This window comes from Henckelia pumila, chromosome 2 (genome assembly GCF_033568475.1).
Source record: "Henckelia pumila isolate YLH828 chromosome 2, ASM3356847v2, whole genome shotgun sequence".
Lineage (NCBI taxonomy): Eukaryota > Viridiplantae > Streptophyta > Magnoliopsida > Lamiales > Gesneriaceae > Henckelia > Henckelia pumila.
Genome location: NC_133121.1, coordinates 97,934,307 through 97,954,301, shown reverse-complemented (window position 1 = coordinate 97,954,301; position 19,995 = coordinate 97,934,307).

Sequence of the window (19,995 nt, the reverse complement as noted above, 5' to 3'; positions counted from 1 at the left end):
AAGACCGCTACAGTATCTGCATGGTATTTCTCCATCCGGAGTAATCTTAGTAAGCACTGCTGCCCACCATTCGTCACTAGCATCCGTAAATAACACCAAATCATCTTCATCCACGGGTATAGCCATTTTTGGGAGATTCTTACATATCTCTTTTAATTTGTTCACCCCTTTAGTATGGTCATCGGTCCATATAAACCTTGCATCCCTTTTTAACAAAGGGCTGAACACCTTTCTGTACATTGCCAGATTATTTATGAACATCCCTGCAAAATTAACTACTCCTAGAAAAATTTGGAGTTGTTTTACATCTTTGAGTTTATCTGAAAAGTTCTTTACCTTTTCTACAATATGAAGTTGTAGAATTATTCCAGTTTCATCAATCTCAATCCCAAGGAATTCAATTTTTCTTGTTTCTATGACTACTTTCTTTTCAGATAAAACCAGTCCTTCTTGTTTACAAATTTTATAGAAAATCTGTAAATGTTTAACATGTTCATCTATGTTTTTTGATGCTATCAGAATATCATTAATATAAACAAACATGAAGTTAAAATAATCTTTAAAAAGATTATCCATTTTTCTTTGAAATATTTGGGGTGCATTAGCCAATCCCATAGGCATAACTTCCCAGATATAATGTCCTTGTGGTGTAGAGAAGGCTGTGAATTTCTTACTGCCTTCTTCCATTCGAATCTGGTAAAATCCAGACTTACAATCAAATTTTGAGAACACTTTAGCATTTCGTACACAGCTAATTAGATATTCTCTACTGGGTATGAAGTACCCATCAAACTCCAGGATTTTATTAATACCTTGGTAGTTAATAACTAACCTGGGTTTCTCTCTTTTTATTTCACCATGATTTTTGACCAGAAAACCTGGGCTGCTATATGTTAAAACTCCTTCTTTGATTAGACCAAGGTCCAAATGTTCCTTGATAATCATTCTCATATCCATTTGATCTGTTATGTTCATTGGGATAGGATTATATCTGACGAATTCATTATCTTTGCCTTCCTTTAGAGTAAGACTGACTTTGAGTTGATTTCTATCCCACCATGCCAAAGGATGCTCATTGTAACTTTCTTTGAGCCTCTTTTTGACATCTTCAAGTGTTACCTTATTTTCTAACTCTATATCTCTGTGATTTAGAGTTACTTTGAGAAGCTCCATATCCTCTGTTTGGAATTTTTGTTTTGTTGTTATTTTCAACATGGTTTCTCCAAACCTTTTTGGATTTTTCATTTTTGGGTGAAAAAGTTGTCATTTATCACCACGCTGGCTGCGAAATATTATCGGTAATTGTCGATAAAAAGCAACCTTGAGTCGTTGAACGATAATTTTATAATCACAAATTGTAGTGAACATAAGTCTTCTTGACTCGTTGCCTTGTGTGTACTTCTTAAACATTTGTAAGAAGTTATTTTCTAACAGGATATCTGCTCTTGTATCATGGAAATAGATTGGTGGTGTATTTACCTTGTACCAAGGTGTTTGACCTGCTCCTCCCATAAGGATCTCTGCTTGTTTTATTCCTTTGCAAAGAATTAAAATTCTTCGAGAGAAATTTCGTCTAGCAATTTTTGGCAATTCTTCTTCACATTCTTCAGGGAAGACTCCTCTTTTTGCTGTACAAATTCTTTCTCCCGAGTCAATATAAGCTGCAAAGTATTCAGCCTTATATTGTTCATACAACATACCTATTGGAATGTATATGGAGAAAGGACTTGTCGTCATTTTTTAAAGAGATTACTAAATGGCCCCGCCATTTTTAACAGACTATGTTGTAACTTAGTAATCCGATTAAGACTATTCACCTTTAGTTTTCCTAAGGCTTCAGAAGGTAGAGTATGGTTAATCCTTTCCACTTCTTCAATGCGTTCTAGTAACTCATGTTCATGACTTACTAATTTCAACAGTTGCTTCTTTCTCTGTTTATAAACAGAGTTTTCGAATCTGATTAAGGGATTGTCCCTTATCCAATTCTCTTGGTTTTCCATCTCGTAGAATTCTTATTGAATCCTCCAAGTCTTTTCTTTTGCCATAAACTCTATTCCTTTTTCAAGGCGTTTCCATGGTTTATGGTCCTCCAGAAACTCTAGGCCAAGAATGAGCTGATCTACTTCTTTTCCTGGAACTCCACAAATTTGAACTTCCAATTCTCCAATATTTATTAATGCTTGGTAAGTTCCTGTTACCTACTGCTCTAAATATTAAATCGAGTTACAAGGAAATTGGTTCATGTGACTTGTAATTTCGAATACTATTTTGACTTCTTTTCATCCTTCTGGAGATCTAAGTTTTCCTATTATTGAAAACTCCTTTTCTTCTGGTGGAATTTCCTGAATAGGAGATTTTTTCCACCTTCGACTTGTCATTCAGTCACCTTGAAAAGATAACCTTCGGAGTTCTATTTTAAGATCTCTGTATAGAACCGGTTTATCTTGTATTTGAATGTCTGTTTCTTGAATTAAAGGAAACTCGATTCTTTCCGGGTATATTGCTTGAGCAACTTTCCCAAAGATTTCTGGAATTTCGATAAACTCATTTTTAATAAATAATTCAGAATGATGAGTATTAGAAAGAACATATGAAATTTGATAAGTAATAGAATATGGTCTATTACCTTCCTTCATCAATCTTTTTTCTTTGAAGTTTTGATGCAAATTCAAGGCTCGACTAAAGTCTCTGTCAGCTAAATTGTAGGCTATTCTTGGATAAATAACTCCTGCAATTTTTCCTGCACATAGATTTCCTGAGATCGTACCCAGAACAGCATCTTGGATATTCCCCATTCTTTTATCACATACTACGATATTTATGGGTGAATTTATTTCCTCTTTAAAAGTTGCCTTGATCATTATTTGGATTGCTCCAATATGAATCCAAGACATCATTCTTGCTAACTCACTTTTCAGCTTCTGCAATTCCTCTCTTACTTCTTCAAAATGAATTAACTGCATCTCTATTTGATTACTAGTTAACTCCATAGGGATTTCCATTTCCCTTCTGGATACTTTGTAAATCAAATGATGTCTTCTTTGTCTAAGCCCTAGGTTGCCTAAGACTCTTTCTACTTGTCCTGCCGAAAATCCTTGGTACTTCTGTAATGTTGGATTTTCTCTCATAATCCTTTGGACCATATTATGAGATATCGTGGTTTGACTAAAAAATCCAGCCAAACTCTCATGTGTTTCGTGTCGAAACACTTCTTCTTTATTCTGATTCTGATTCTGATTCTGATTCATCTTCAGATTCATCTTTGTTAAACAATATCTCTTCTTCGTATATACTTTCATCTGAGGGGATATCCTCAAATTGATATACTTAGACTAGATCTTGAAAGAAGACCGCATCATCCATATCTGGTGTTGCTTCAAAGAGTTTAACTCCCTTTTTCTTGTTTTTTGGACAGTTTGTAGATATATGGCCTCTAGCTCCACATGTCCAGCAATTGCAATCCTTGAAACTTTCACTTGCTCTCGTATGTGTTCTTCTGAAAGTTCTTCTAGATGGTGTTCTTCCCCCGCTTTTTGATGACTTTGTTGTTGGGGATGCTCGTGTAGGTCCACTTCTTCTACCTGATCTATAGGATCTGGCCTTTTTTTTTGGACCAAAATGTTCTTGGTTTCCAAGAACTTTTAATTTTTTTATTGTAGGGATTATTTCTGAATTTCTTCCTCTTAAATCCCTATGATCTATTCCCTATAATCGTAGGGAGATCATTTTCTCTACAACATAGAGGCGTGCGCTTATTAATACCTCTTTTTTTCTTGTAGTTCTTCTGTAATGCTGTCATATGGCACCATTCCGCCAATTTACCTTTCAAAAAAGAGGCGCGTCTTGCCAATGTATCAAGATTACCTGGAACGTATTCTTTTATCAGCATTTCTCTCCACGGGCTTGGAATTTTTGCGAAAAATAGCTGAATGGCTACATTTTCTTCAACTCCCGAATTCCATCTGTATTTGGTGAATAACATAATATATTCATCAACTAAACAGATATCATGTAACTCGAGGCTATACAGAGCTTGAGTATATCTTCTCTTTTTCTCTGTATCTTGATTATTGAAATAGTCTACCCCTATGAATTGTGCTTTAAAAAGGGTGGTCATTCTTCCTCCAATCTCGCTAAGTGATTCTCCTGCTAAGATTGATTCCTTGGTTTCTGGCATGGTAATTTCCCAAGCTATCTTGACAGATCCCATTAGACTCATTTCCAGAAGTTTGATAAATCCCTCTTTATTGAGATCTAAAGTTCCTGCTGCTATTCTCATAGCTGATGTCCAATCATCTATGAGATCTTCTCTGTTTTTGAAGTCCAGAACATCCAGGTTTAACATAATCCCATAAGGATGTATCGGGTCTAAAACAGTTTTTCCATAAGAAGTTTGATGTATTGGTATATTACTTCTTCTTGATCTGGTTCCGGCTGGATGTGAATTTTCTCCAACATGGAACTCACTATGTGGTTCTTCTGTTTTAACCACATATCTAGGGGGATTCCCTATGGGTTTTTCACCCTCAGGGGAATTCATTTTTAGATCTACTACTTTGAGATTCGCAAATAAATCCGCAAGTTGTTGTAGATCCTCGAGATTTAATCTTTTTAAAGTAGTCATCAGATAGTGTTTTTCTCTGATACTTCCTTTATAAGATTAATCATCATTTCATCATCAGTTAAAGGTTTTTGAACCATTTTGGTTTTACCTTTCTGATGTAACAGAGGTTCGGTACCAAACGAGAGTGGTAACCTTCCTCCTGTATTTCCCTTTCTAGAACTAGACGTCTGTTCTAGATTTACGATTTTGATTTGAAGATCCTTTAGAGTTACAAGAATTTCTTCTTGTTTCTTAATGATTTCTCCAATCTGCCGAGGTATTTCATACAGCTGATTACTGTAATATTGTACCGTCTTTTGAATTTCTCTAAGATCTCCGGTGAGTTTAGAGGAATCTGGTGTGATCTCTAGAAATTAAGAATTAGAAATCATATTTCTTAATCTTTTCAGAGAGTATATAAGATCTAAGTCTCTTTAAGTTTTGTAAAGAATCTATTTTAAATAGATTCACTTGTTTATGGGATTTCATATAAATGAAACCCTTCTAGTTCAAACTCTCGTTTGAATCCATGGTTTGTTGAAAATCTCTTCCTCAACAAAGAAAAGTATGATTTAATGAATAATATAAAGTTTGAATAAAATTACCTAGACTCTGATATCATTTTGAGACATAGGGAAATTTTTATACAAAATATTAATATAAGGGTAGTATAGAAAATTTTTAGTTTGGAAAACATATCTTGGAAACTTTTTATAAAAGAGGGACGTAATTGGCCACGAAAAAAGTGTTAGTATATTTTTGGGAAAGTTAGGAAACTTTAGGGACATAATCATTAATTATCCCGGTCAAATATAGTAATACATTCGACCAAATCATGCGATAGATTAATTCAAAAAAATTAATTAAAAACACGAATCATACCTCAATATTAAAGACTAATTATCACTTGGCCAGTCTACAAATCGTGTCCTAAGGATGACTTATAATTTATTCAATTAGTAAAATGGCTAGAAACTTTATGTCTCTCAATCTCAAATAAATAATCTACACTTCTGTTTTGATGGAATGGAGATCTTTCATATGAAGTTGGAGGAATATGTGACAATTTTTTTTGTAGGAAATCCTTGACAAAAAATACACACTATCATTCTATCACTAACCGTTTGCTTTCAAAAGTCTTAAAAAATAAGTGTTTTTTCAAGTTGGTTTTTAAAATCACTTTTTTAAGTAAAAGTTAAAATAAATTTTTTTTTGGATAAATAAATTGAAAGCACTTTTTTAAGTTAAAAGCCTTTGAAAACTACAAATAAGAGCTTTTAAAAAAGAACTTATTTTGGCTTAAATAAGTGCTTTTAAAAACTTCAAAGTTATCCAAACACATTTGAAACAACAAAAGCACTTTTTTTTTTTTTTTAAAAAAAAGCACTTTTTCTATTTTGCTTCTTAAACCAAACATACTCTAAATACATAGTTCAGTTAAGTACTATATTTAATAGTATTAGGAAGGTGCAACCTAAAATTATATATATGTTTATTAATATCTAATAAATATTAAAGGTTTCTGATAGATAATAGTCATGAAATTATTTTCAAACTAAAAAAAATGATATAAAACTGAAAACAGAAAAATTATAATGTTCATTATAGGTACTATAACAATTGTTTGTTATGTTTTAAAAACTATACATATGATAAATAAACTCAAAAACTTAAGATATAAAAAAAATTACAATTTTAGTTTCGCAAATTAGCCTATTTTGGATTTTTTTTTACGTGACTTGCAAGGTTATAAAAAGTGCGAACCGTAACGAAGCGTCACGGTCAAAATTCAAACTTCACTAGTTTAAGCGTGTTTAGAATAACTTTAAGCGTGAAAAGTACGTTTTATGTACTATTGGTTGACCGCTTTTTTTCAAGTTTTTGCTCAAAGAGAAGTTTTTTTGCTCATGCTTAATGCTTAATCGCACTTAAACGACGTTTTTTCGTGTTTTTTAGAACACCGATGACTTTTCAAAACATGATTTTTATCCAATAACATCTTTTTTTTTGCCTGAAACCTCTAAATCTATAAAATATGGTTTATTTGAAACCGGTGGTTTCCTATATAGCACGTGTGTTGATAATAAAATTTAGATTACACACATTAAAATTTATGTATGTAAAAAGAAATGAGAAAGTAAATCAAAATGATCTTCAAAACATCAAAATGGGAGGTAAAAAATTTTTTTGTTTCCCTCATTTTTGTCGGAGAAAATTGCATTTTTGATCCCTTAAGTTTATCACTTTGAAATTTAGGTCTTTTATGTTGTAAGATTTCAGATTTAGTCTTCTATATATTTTTTTATTTTGGCAATTTTATTCATGTTTTCGAATGTGGCGCTAACATGTCACCAATGCAGCGCTGTGTGGAGCTAGTGTGTACAGTGTCATACCATTATTTGCAACGAAAATGGACTAAAATAACCCAAGGTCGAAACACGTATTACTAAAACTGAATTGTGAAAATATGGATGACCAAAATCATAATTGTTACGCCTTAAACGCATACAAATCTCGTGTAATGAGATTAATATTTTTAATGCATTAAAAATTCTCATAATTAAATTGTTTTGATGATTACAAAACTCGGTTAATCGTTACCAACAGTTTAAAGTGAGAAATTTGCAGGTAATAATATTTTTGAGTATAAACAATATTGGAAACAAGAACCGATAATCAAAAATTGGGAATAAAAATTCAAAAGTTCGAATCTGTCCAGGTTCGGACGACCTGAAGGCAACTTCGGATGCTCCGAAGTATTTACAGAATTTAATAAAGATTGGAGGACAAGTTCGGAGACTTCGAAGACTACTTCGGACGATCCGAAGTGAGTTCGGACGACCCAAAGATTTTCCAGGAATTAAATAAAGATCGGAGGCACTCTCGGAGGCCACGAAAAGACTACTTCGGACGATCCGAAGTGAGTTCGGACAACCCGAAGATTTTCCAAAAATTAAATAAAGATCAGAGGCACTCTCGGAGGCCATGAAATGACTACTTCGGACGACCCGAAGACAGGTTCGGATGACCCGAACTCCTTTACGGCCATGAAGATTTTGTCGAAAGAAAATTTGCCTGAATGAATTTTATGCCGCCGTTCAGATGACCCGAAGATGACTTCGGACAACCCGAAAAGTTCACCAGCCATAAGAATTTGAATTTCAATCAGACAAGGTTCGGACGAACCGAACCCGTTCGGATTGGCACCTATAAATACATGCCATTTGAAGTCTTCTCAACTCACCAATTCACTCTCAACTCTCTTTGCAAGCAAGTTCATCTCCTACAAGAGTTAAAAGAAATATTTGTGAGATATATATTCAAAATCGAGGGTTGTTTTATAAGTTCATTCGTGAGTTGGTTCCTCGGTTATTGTAAACACTTGTGTGTGAAGCCAAGTGTATTTACGAGTGTTGTGGCTATCCTTGGAGCCCTTAAGGCCAAGTGTTGAGTTGTATCGGCGCGGTGATCGTGTCAAGTTGTAAGGCTATCCTTGGAGCCATCAAAGCCAAGTCGTTCGAAGTTCTAGTGGATCCTTGGTTAATCGATCTTAACCAAGAAGGGGAGACGTAGACGATTTATCGTCGAACTTCCATAAATATCTCTTATCCCTTTTACTGCTTTATTTATTTTACGCATTTATTTACCGCACTTATTATTAATTGCTTTAAGTCTTCCGCTTGCGTATTTGCATAATCGCTTTAAATTGCTAAAATTGCCAATAGAACCTAAATCCCCCCCCCCCCCATTAGGTTCTAACAAGTGGTATCAAAGCCACGTTTTTCAAAATATTTTCAAAAAGGTTCTTATGACAAATCTAGCGAGCGACTATGCTTAAGGGAAATCAACAAATCGTCCTCCTCTTTTCAATGGCATAAACTACGGATACTGGAAAAACCGAATGTCCCTATATATCCAATCCGTAGATTATGACCTTTGGAAGGTTACTGTGAAAGGTCCCTACATACCTACTAAAGAGGTTGAGGGTGTCAAAATTCCTAAGGGAATGGACGACTTTTCTAAGGAGGATATGAAACTTATATCTCAAAATGCTAAAGCCATGAATATTCTTCATTGTTCCTTAGATATGAACGAGTACAACCGGATCTCAATGTGCTCATCCGCTAAAGAGATATGGGACAAGTTGGAGATATGTCATGAAGGGACTAATCAAGTCAAAGAAATGAAGATCGATCTACTCAAATCCCGGTGCGACGGTCCTTCACCTGAAAAGCAGAGGAAGAGAAAACAACCAGGACGTCATTATATTTACACAGTTGTGAAACTGATAAAAGATTCTTCTGAATTGAAGGCACACACAAGACATGAGGAAATTGAAGAGAAGCAGGAGTAATTGGTGGTGAGAGACAACCTTTGTGGGTGATGGGAAGACCAGTGCCGTCACCAACAATTACACCATCAGAACCCACATAAGGGTCATGCATTGAGAAATTGGCAAGATCAGATGCCACATGATGAGTGGCGCCGGAGTCAAGAATCCAGTCAGACGGAGAAGACGGTGCAAGCGAGTAAGCCGTTGGGGAAGCAGAAGGACCAGAGGCGGAATAAGACTGCCCAGAAGCTGCCGTAGGAGCTGGTAGATACTGAAAATCTAGGCAGCGTCTGGCAGAATGCCCCTGACGACTGCAGAGCTGACAACGCCCAAGATAGGGTCAAGGGACACGCTGTCCGTTTGTTGACGGAGACGATTGCTGCGGCTGCCGCGAAGCCCAACCGCCAGGGTGGCGGATGGGCTGGTGGTGCGCGACGGGGGCATTAGTCACAATGAGCGGTGAACGGCGGAAGCCCCCAGTCGATCTGGCAGACGGATTGGCGGTGAACGGAAGTGTGATCTGGGTGTCCCTGCGAGCAGCCAGATGAGCTTCATGATTTAGGAGTTTATCATGTAACTCCTCAAACGATATTGAAGAATCATGGGCTTGAATAGCATGAGCAAGTTCTTTATAATCATCATCCAGACCATGAAGAACTTTGATGGTGAGATCCTCGATGTCTACAGGTGCATTCATGAGAGCCAGTTCATCAGCTTTGGATTTGATGAACTGCATGAATTCGGTGATGGACTGGTTGCCCTTGATTGGATTGCGAAGTTGCGTCTTTAACTGGGTTATGCGGCCACAGGAGGGCTTGCCATAAGTGAGGGAAAGGGTGTTCCAAGAATCTACGGATGTGGTGGCAGTAGCAATAAACGGAATCAATGACGGAGATAGTGATCCAATGATAATATTCAATATCAGTTGATCCTGGAGGATCCAAGCGGTGTATGCAGGATTCAGCGTTGAAGTGGTATCGGTTGTAACTAATTTGGCCGGACAGAGATGAGAACCATCAACAAATCCAAGCAGATCATGACTAGTAAGGAGGGTCGTGAACTGCAGACGCCATGAGAGAAAGTTGGAGGAGGTGAGCTTCAAAGGCGCATGAGCAGCAGCATTGAAGGAGATCGAAGTGGAAGGGGCAGCAGCTGGAGTGGCGGCGGCGACCATGGAAAAACGGCAACGGCGGCTCGGCGAAGAGGGAGTTCGGCGGCGGCTAGGGTTAAGGATATTTTAGTGGCGTATGCCAAAGGCTCGTGATACCATGTAGAAACCGATGGAATAATATTGTTTTGATATATTACCAAGAATGAATACAAGACTAGTTTATATACAACTAGAAAACCTAAGAGATAAAAGGAAAATACAAAATATAAAGAAGATAATATAGAATATATTCCAAGATATAGAATATATTCCAATATCAACCGCCTCTAACACTCTTTACTTGATTTCAGGTTCACTTCGGATTTGAAGCTTTGTGTAATGGACTGGGCTGGCCCAGCCATTCTTGCACTCATGGTCTTCTCCCCCCTGGTGGGGAGTTTTTTCCCTCCCCAGGAATCGAACCTTGTATTTAAGCCTGGGGTACAAGGTTTGATTCCTGGGAAGGGCAAAAACTCCCCACCAGGGGGAGAAGACCATGAGTGCAAGAATGGCTGGGCCAGCCCAGTCCATTACACAAAGCTTCAAATCCGAAGTGAACCTGAATCAAGTAAAGAGTGTTAGAGGCGGTCGAGAGGGTGTCCCGGCATAGCCACTCTGACACTCATGTCAAATACGTGAACGAATAAGCAAATACAGGAGCTTGGTCGTCCCTCAAAATGAAATTAATTGAGTTGCAAATGAAGTGAGCAAACCCGATATTTATAGAAAAGAATGTAGGGTACCACGTGAGTGAGAATCACATACTTGTTCATCCGAACTCGCCTTACTAAAGCATTTCAAAGTGTGGCCTCGCTCCTAAGGCGAAGATGAAGCTAAGGGCTCATCCACCCTGCGTAGGCTCTACCTTCGCTTCTATCATCCCTATCCTCAACTCCTTAGCTCATCAACAAACCCACCCCCACCCCCCTTCCCCAAAAAAAAAAAAAAAAAACTCATAGACTCATCCTATCGTGGACTCATCCTCAACTTCTTAGCACACCTTGGCTGTCCTTGACATAACTCTAACTCCAACATATATCGTCTCCTCCACTTATCCTCACGGGTTGACCTTATCACTTGGAGCTGGACCCAAGCCTTGGTTCCTGGCTATGGACTCGAATTGAACCCAAGTATGTGTTGAGCTCACCCATGGCGTATCAGTATTACATCATTATATCTAAATATTATTTTTCATTACAAAAGTATCATTTTTTTTGTTAATTTTGTTATTTGAAAATATGTATAATATATGTTGATTTGAATTTAAAATTTCAAACACATGAAAATTATTATTTTTTATCCGTGAATTATTATTTTTTATACACATTATCATTTTTTAGTTATATTATATGAAATAAAGTAATATATTACTTTTTATGTACAAATTTTTTATATTTTTTTTACTTTCGATATAGATTGGGTCGACTCATCTCATAAATAGAATGGACGTGTTTGTCATTCTCATCCCCACCCCTAAAATTATATTTGTCCCCATCCCCGACGATGAGCATTGATGACGAGAAAATGGGCAGAAACTCCACGAAGATGGTTGGATTTGGTTGAAATATTTCCTAATCTCGAACAAATGGGCTTAGTTGAAATAATCTCGACCAAAAATGGGTGGAAAATCAGAAAAAGAACCATTTTGATTTTTGAGTTACGTGAGAAGACTCGAGTTCAAGTAAAAATATCCCAAATCGAGATACAAATTATCACAATAGAACCGGATTTGATTCAAGGATTTGAAAATTTTTCAAACTCAAAACCAATATCCCAAAATATAGGGTGATTTTATGTTATACCGGGTGAAACACTATCTAATTTTTTTGAGATGTGCGCGCGAACATCTCTCTAAATGACAAAAAATATCATGCTAAATACAAAAAAAATACAGGCGGGTCCACATGATTTTTTTTCAGCAAGATGTTCGCGCGAATATCTTAATAAAAAATACAAAAAGATTTTATCTCACCCGATGTAGCATAGAATCACCCCAAAATATATCCTCAAACAAGCAATGTTTCGGGTTTTTCCCGCTAAGTGCGGAATGCACAATCAAAATCACCATCACTAAGACCTAGTACTCTAAACTAAAAACCTGAAAGTTCTTTTCCTAGACTCACTAGTATAAAGATGACAATTTCCTCCAAATGTAGTGGAGAATGCGATATTCGACCTGAATGGAGGAGGGTGTAGAGGGCCTTTTTGAAGCCGAGTAGACAAATGGATAATCAGATATGGAGATTTTAGATTGGGGAGGAAGACGAGTGTAGTAATATCCTATCCATACCTAACTCGAACACCCAATTAAATATTAATATATATACACATATATATATATATACATATTTATAAGTTATTTATATTAAAGAAATGTTAATTAAAATTTGTTTTTATTGAATGATGGAATTAATATATAAAACTAGGGTTACTTTTTAGGATAATTATATTAAAGTAAATTGAATGCGAAACATTCGAGATGGAATCAAATGAAGATGTAGATACTATGTTCCGAAGGCTTACTCAAATTATCAATGAGCTAGCCCAACTCGGGGAACAATATCCAACCAAACAAGTGTGGAGGAGAGCTCTACGCGCCTTACCTAAGGAGTGGGATGCCAAGAGGACGGCTATCATAGAATCCAACAAAGGCGACACCGCTTCCTATGACCTTGATCAACTTCATGGGACTCTAAAAACCCATGAGTTGGAATTGTCAACAAGGAAGGAAATAAAGAAAGAAGATATCAAGGCAAAGGAGATTGCTTTATCTAGCCAATCCAAAGAATATGAAGATGATGATATGACACTCTTTGCAAGAAAATTCAAAAGATTTATGCGAGGAAACAACTTCAAAAAGAAGACGGACAAAGAAGTTACCTGCTACAACTGTAAACAACAAGGTCACTATGCAAATGAGTGTCCTCTCAAGAAGAAAGTTGACAAGGGAAAGAAGAAAGCACTCATAGCCACTTGGAGTGATAGCGACGATGATGAGGAGGAAGCAAACATCTGCCTCATGGCTAAAAGTGATGACATCGTCTCCGACGACGATGACGAGATACCTTCCTATGACGAACTACTACATGCATATAAAAAAATGTTTGATATGGCTAAGTCACTTAGAAAAGAAAATAAAAACCTTAAAAATGAATTAGAAACTAAGGGGCATGAAAACGTAAGATTAAAGAATGACATAGCCCACTTAGAAAAATCTTTTAATAAGTTCAATGTCAGTAGTAATAAATTGAATAATCTACTTAGCATGCAGAAATGTAGTTTTGATAAGGGTGGACTAGGGTATGGTAAGAAATCAATTGACTTTACTAGCCTAATTGCTAAGGCAAAAATGAGATTACCCCCTACATGTTCTTATTGTTGTAAAATAGGTCATGTTAAACATAAATGTAGATCTTTAAAATTTCAATATGATCAAAAGAGCTATATGAAATGGAGGCCTAAGAGTACTTAACAACTCATCAGTTGGCATTATGAGATCATGATCTAAGGGATTTCATCATAGACCGGTTTAAACTGCCTTGACTTGCGACTGGTCTTCCTGATGAACGCTGCTCTGTCCAAGGAAATAGGTTTTTAAAGAGGCCATAGCCCTACCTACTACTGGGAGCACTCTTGGAAAGTGGCGATGATGTTGCTATGAGATACTGAACTCTTAGAAGTGTATTTTGTATCTCTCTTTTCTAACACTGTGGACCCAAAAGAACTAAAGGGTACCAAAATAAATTTTTGCAGGGAAATAGGAAAGTTGTTCTTCCAAGCATATGGTATCTAGACAGTGGATGTTCTAGACATATGACCGGGAATAAAGAGCTACTCCAATCCATCAAACCAAAGGAGAAAGGAACTGTCACATTTGGAGACAACAACAAAGGAGTTATCGAAGGAATCGGCTCAATAGGTATATCTGAATCCTGCTTGATTGATGATGTACTCCTAGTGAAAGGGCTTAAGCATAACTTACTAAGCATAAGTCAATTGTGCGATAGAGGTTATGAAGTCAAGTTCACTCCCCAACACTGCACTATATCACTCACGACTGACAAATCCATAAATTTCAAAGGATATAGAAGTGAAAATGTATACAAGGTTTCTTTAAACAATTTATCTTTATCAAATATTAAAAGCCTTGTATCCTTGAATGTTGATGACAACATTCTTTGGCATAGACGACTAGGTCATGTTGGTCCTAGTACCATAGAAAAACTTTTTAAACTTGATTTAGTTGTTGGTATGCCAAAACTCAATTTAAAATTAGATTCTGTTTGTGATGCGTGTCAACTTGGCAAACATACAAGAGAATCTTTTAAAAGCAAAAATTTTATATCTACTTCTATGCCCCTTGAACTTCTTCACCTAGATCTATGTGGTCCCTCGAGGAACGCTAGCCTAGGAGGGAAGCTTTATGCATTTGTCATTGTGGATGATTTTTCACGTTACACGTGGACATTGTTTTTAGCCCAAAAAAATGATGCCTTTGATTATTTTAAAACTTTTGTCAAACGAGTTGAGAATGAGAAAAATCTTTCAATAAAACAGATCCGTAGTGACCACGGAACTGAATTTCAAAATGAGAGTTTTACAATTTTTTGTGAAGAGAAAGGCATCGGTCACAATTTTTCTTGTCCTATGACTCCTCAACAAAACGGGGTCGTTGAGAGGAAAAATAGGACACTTGTGGAGATTGCGAGGACCATGATATGTGAGCATTCTCTACCAAAATATTTTTGGGCTGAAGCAATGAACACTGCTTGTTACATCATTAATCGTGTATCAATAAGGTCAATTCTTAAGAAAACTCCATATGAATTATGAAGAGGGAGAAAGCCTAACATTTCATATTTTCGAGCTTTTGGTTCCAAATGCTACATACATAATAACGGTAAGGACAACCTTGGCAAATTTGATGCCAAATCCGACAAAGGTATTTTTCTTGGGTATTCCACAACAAGCAAGGCTTTTAGAGTTTTTAATAAACGTACTTTACTTGTTGAAGAATCTATGCATATTGTATTTGATGAATCTATGTCAATAGTCTCTCACACTAACAATGATGATGTAGAATTACTCGAAGAAGAGATGGCTTCATCAAGTCTAAATGATTTAGATGTTTCTGTTGAGGAAACACCACTTCCGAAGGATTGGACGCTTCACAAAGATCATCCTATAGATCTTATCATTGGAAGTCCTTCGAAGGGTGTAACCACTCGCTCTTCTCTTAATAATATTTGCAATCATCTTACTTTTGTTTCGCATGTTGAACCTAAGTGCATTGATGATGCTTTATTAGATGATTCTTGGATTATTGCTATGCAAGATGAGTTGAATGAGTTTAAACTGATGTTTGGTATCTTGTTCCTAGGCCGCATGATAGATCTATTATTGGAACTAAATGGGTGTTTAGGAATAAACTTGATGAACATGGTACTATCACTAGAAATAAAGCTAGGCTTGTAGCGAAAGGTTATAGTCAAGAAGAAGACATTGATTATGATGAGACATATGCACCTGTTGCTAGACTAGAATCCATTCGCATGCTACTTGCTTTTGCTTGCTCTAAAAATTTTAAGTTATTTCAAATGGATGTTAAGAGTGCTTTCCTGAATGGTGAATTGAAAGAAGAAGTTTATATTGAACAACCTGATGGCTTTGTTGATGCTTTACTGCCTGATCATGTGCATAGATTAAACAAAGCTTTGTATGGATTGAATAAACTGTCTACTTTCTTGCTTTCAAATGGTTTTTCAAGAGGAAAGATCGACATTATTTTATTCACCAAGAATGTCAAAGATGATTTATTAATTATGCAAATCTATGTTGATGATATAATTTTTGGTTCTACTAATGAAACTCTTTGTCAAGAATTCTCTAAGTTGATGTGGGAACACTTCGAGATGAGTATGATGGGGGAACTTAACTATTTCCTCGGATTACAAATCAAACAGTGCAAGGATGGGTTCTTTGTGAACCAAAGCAAATACATCAAGGAGATTCTAAAGAAGTTTGGGATGGTGAACACAAAATCATCATCCACACCGATGAGCACAACAATCAGACTCGACAAGGATGAAAATGGTAAAACTATAGATCAATCTTCCTTCGTAGTATGATTGGCTCCTTATTATATGCTACTGCTAGTAGACCGGACATTATGTTTAGTGTTTGCTTGTGTGCACGATTTTAATCATGTCCAAAGGAATCACATTTGTTCGCCTTAAAACGCATTTTCAAATATCTTTCAAATACTCCAAATCTCGGCTTGTGGTATTCAAAAAATTCTTTCTTTGATTTAAAAGCTTACTGTGATGCCGACTTTGGTGGATATAAGGTGGACAGAAAAAGAACTAGTGGAACTTGTTTCTTTTTAGGAAACTGTTTAGTTTCTTGGTTTTCCAAAAAGCAAAACTGTGTTGCGTTGTCAACGACCGAAGCCGAATATATGGCTGCTGGTAGTTGTTGTGCGCAAATTCTTTGGATGAAGCATCAATTGCTCGACTATGGCATCTCTTTTTCAAAAATCCCTATTTTTTGTGACAACACTAGCGCCATTTGTCTTACAAAGAATCCGATTCAGCATTCGCGCACCAAACATATTGACATTCGTCATCATTTTATTCGTGACCACATCGAACGAAATGAAGTTGAACTTCAATATGTTGACACGTCAAATCAAATTGCCGATATTTTTACAAAACCACTAGATGAAAATAATTTTATTCTTTTGCGTGCTGAACTTGGCATGATTGAGTTGTAAACACTTACGAACATAAATAAATTTAATGTCATATTAAGGGGGAGCTTAATATTAAAATCGAGCAAATTAATTTTGGATAATATAAATCAATTATATTTATTCAAAATTAAAAAGCTCACATTTTATGTGAATTATTTGATTTAATACTTAAAATTTCAAAATTTAATTTAAGGGTAATTTTTCGAATTTTTGAAACTTCGGCTGGTTCGGACCACCCGAACCATAGTTCGGATCGTCCGAACTGCCTCGCGCCCATTCAATTCAAGACTTTCAAAATTCCCTCCTAATTAGCCAGTTCGGGCCCTCCGAACCAAGCTTCGTATCGTCCGAACTATGGGCGGTAAAACTTTGAATTTTGACCGCCTCAGCTTCGGGCCCTCCAAAATATTTTGGACCACCCGAACTTAAAAATGAACTATTCGGACCATCCGAATGTACTTCGAGTCCTCCAAACTTGAATTACAGACTGTCAATCTTATCCCCTCGATAATCAGGTTTGGACCGTTCGAACCCAGTTCGGATCGTCCGAACCCTCTGCTATATATACCCCCTCGGGCCATCCGATTTCTTCACCCCTAAAAACTTACTTTTCTCCTCTCTCATCCGAAATCTAGCCTAAAAAATGCCTACCAAACGCCGTCGTGATCAAGGTAGCTCTAGCCGCCCAATCCCTATCCATGATCCAAATTTACCAGCTATTTCTCGTCCTATCCCTGAGGATTATCCTACTCGACCGATTTTACCCGGTCGTATTTTCAATGCTGCCCAGCATTGGGAATCCTTTTTCCAGTCTTCCATTCCGGATGCTATCTTTCCAGAGTTACTTTACGAGTTCTACGCCAACCTGGAACTCGAACTTGGCGAGGAGCTTCATATCGCTACGATTGTCCAGGGTCGGCATGTTCGCTTTTCTGTCTCCAACTTTTCCGAGTGGTTTGACCTTCCTTTGCTGGGACCCAGCAACTATTTCGGAGAGGGATGGCCCACTCATGATCCTACTTTTGATCGAGATGAGGTTCTTTCTACCATTCTTGGTCGTCCAGCCACTGTTGCCGACGATCGTCTTTCTTTGAAACAACTCCGTCCCGACTACCAAATCATTCAGAAATTGATCACTACTTCCATCATTCCGCGCAGTGGAGACTCATCCACCTGCAAATATCTTGATCTTTATGTTCTCTACCATATTGTCTCTTCCCGTCCTTTCAACCTTTTTCGATTCATTATGCAGGCTATGCATAATGCGGCTAAAGCCACGAGGAAAGTTTCTCTACCTTTTGCTCGTGTCATCAACCGCATTTTGACTTATTTTGACATCTCTTTTGATAACCCAAATGCTCTTCCAATCTCTGATTTCCACACTTTCAACCATTCTTCGATTACCAAGATGGAACTATCTTGGAATCCTGTCCTTTCTTGTTGGGTTAATGACCCAACTCGTGCCTTTAAAAAATATCTTCCGAACAAAAATTTTTCACTCCCTTATTCGAGTCTTTCACCCACTTCTCAAGCTAAGGGTTTTCCCAATGGGCCGCCTGCCGAAGAAGGAGGACCTTCTTCTTCTAGTTTTCATACTTTTCCAAATCTTGGCGAGCTTCCATTTGAGTTATCCGAAGTTCCTGCGACCCCCGCTCCTCAGACTGATCGTCTTTTCGAGATTCTTCAGCTCATTGAAGGGAATCTAGCCAGCCACTTTGCATCTTCTACTGCCTCTATGGATGCATTGACTATGATAGTTGCCTCGCTGGAGACTCGCTTTGATGACTTTTTCTCTCGTTATCCTCCGCCGCAGCACAATGATGACTCTTAGATTTTATTTTTGCATTTTAAGTTGTACTTGTTTATGCTTTTAATGTAAAAATTTCTAAATTATTTTAATAAAATTATTGTGTAATTTAATTTTCTCGTCTTTTAATTGCTTTTTGATTATCGCAAAAAGGGGGAGAATTAATTTGGTTAAATAATTATTCATTAAATTTAGGGGTAGTTTTATTCATGCAATTATATTGTGCAAATTTAAATTGTTTATTTAATATTGTACATTTATTTCTCATATTTAACCAAGTTTTGTGATCATCAAAAAGGGGAAGATTTTTATGCCTTAAACGCATACAAATCTCGTGTAATGAGATTAATGTTTTTAATGCATTAACAATTCTCATAATTAAATTGTTTTGATGATTACAAAACTCGGTTAATCGTTACTAACAGTTTAAAGTGAGAAATTTGCAGGTAATAATATTTTTGAGTATAAAAAATATTGGAAACAAGAACCGATAATCAAAAATTGGGAATAAAAATTCAAAAGTTCGAATCTGTCCAGGTTCGGACGACCCGAAGACAACTTTGGATGCTCTGAAGTATTTCCAGAATTTAATAAAGATCGGAGGACAAGTTCGGAGACTTCGAAGACTACTTCGGACGACCCGAAGATTTTCTAGGAATTAAATAAATATCGGAGGCACTCTCGAAGGCCACGAAAAGACTACTTCGGACGATCCGAAGTGAGTTCGGACGACCCGAAGATTTTCCAAAAATTAAATAAAGATTGGAGGCACTCTCGGAGGCCATGAAATGACTACTTCGTACGACCCGAAGACAGGTTCGGACGACCCGAACTCCTTTACGGCCATGAAGATTTTTTCGGAAGAAAATTTTCCTGAATGAAGTTAATGCCGCCGTTCCGACGACCCGAAGATGACTTCGGACCACCCGAACAGTTCACCAGCCGTAAGAATTTGAATTTCAATCAGACAAGGTTCGGACGACCCGAAGTCCCGTTCGGATTGGCACCTATAAATACATGTCATTTAAAGCCTTCTCAACTCACCAATTCACTCTCAACTCTCTTTGCAAGCAATTTCATCTCCTACAAGAGTTAAAAGAAATATTTGTGAGATATATATTCAAAATCGAGGGTTGTTTGTATAAGTTCATTCGTGAGTTGGTTGCTCGGTTATTGTAAACACTTGTGTGTGAAGCCAAGTGTATTTACGAGTGCTGTGGCTATCCTTGGAGCCCTTAAGGCCAAGTGTTGAGTTGTATCGGCGCGGTGATCGTGTCAAGTTGTAAGGCTATCCTTGGAGCCATCAAAGCCAAGTCGTTCGAAGTGCTAGTGGATCCTTGGTTAATCGATC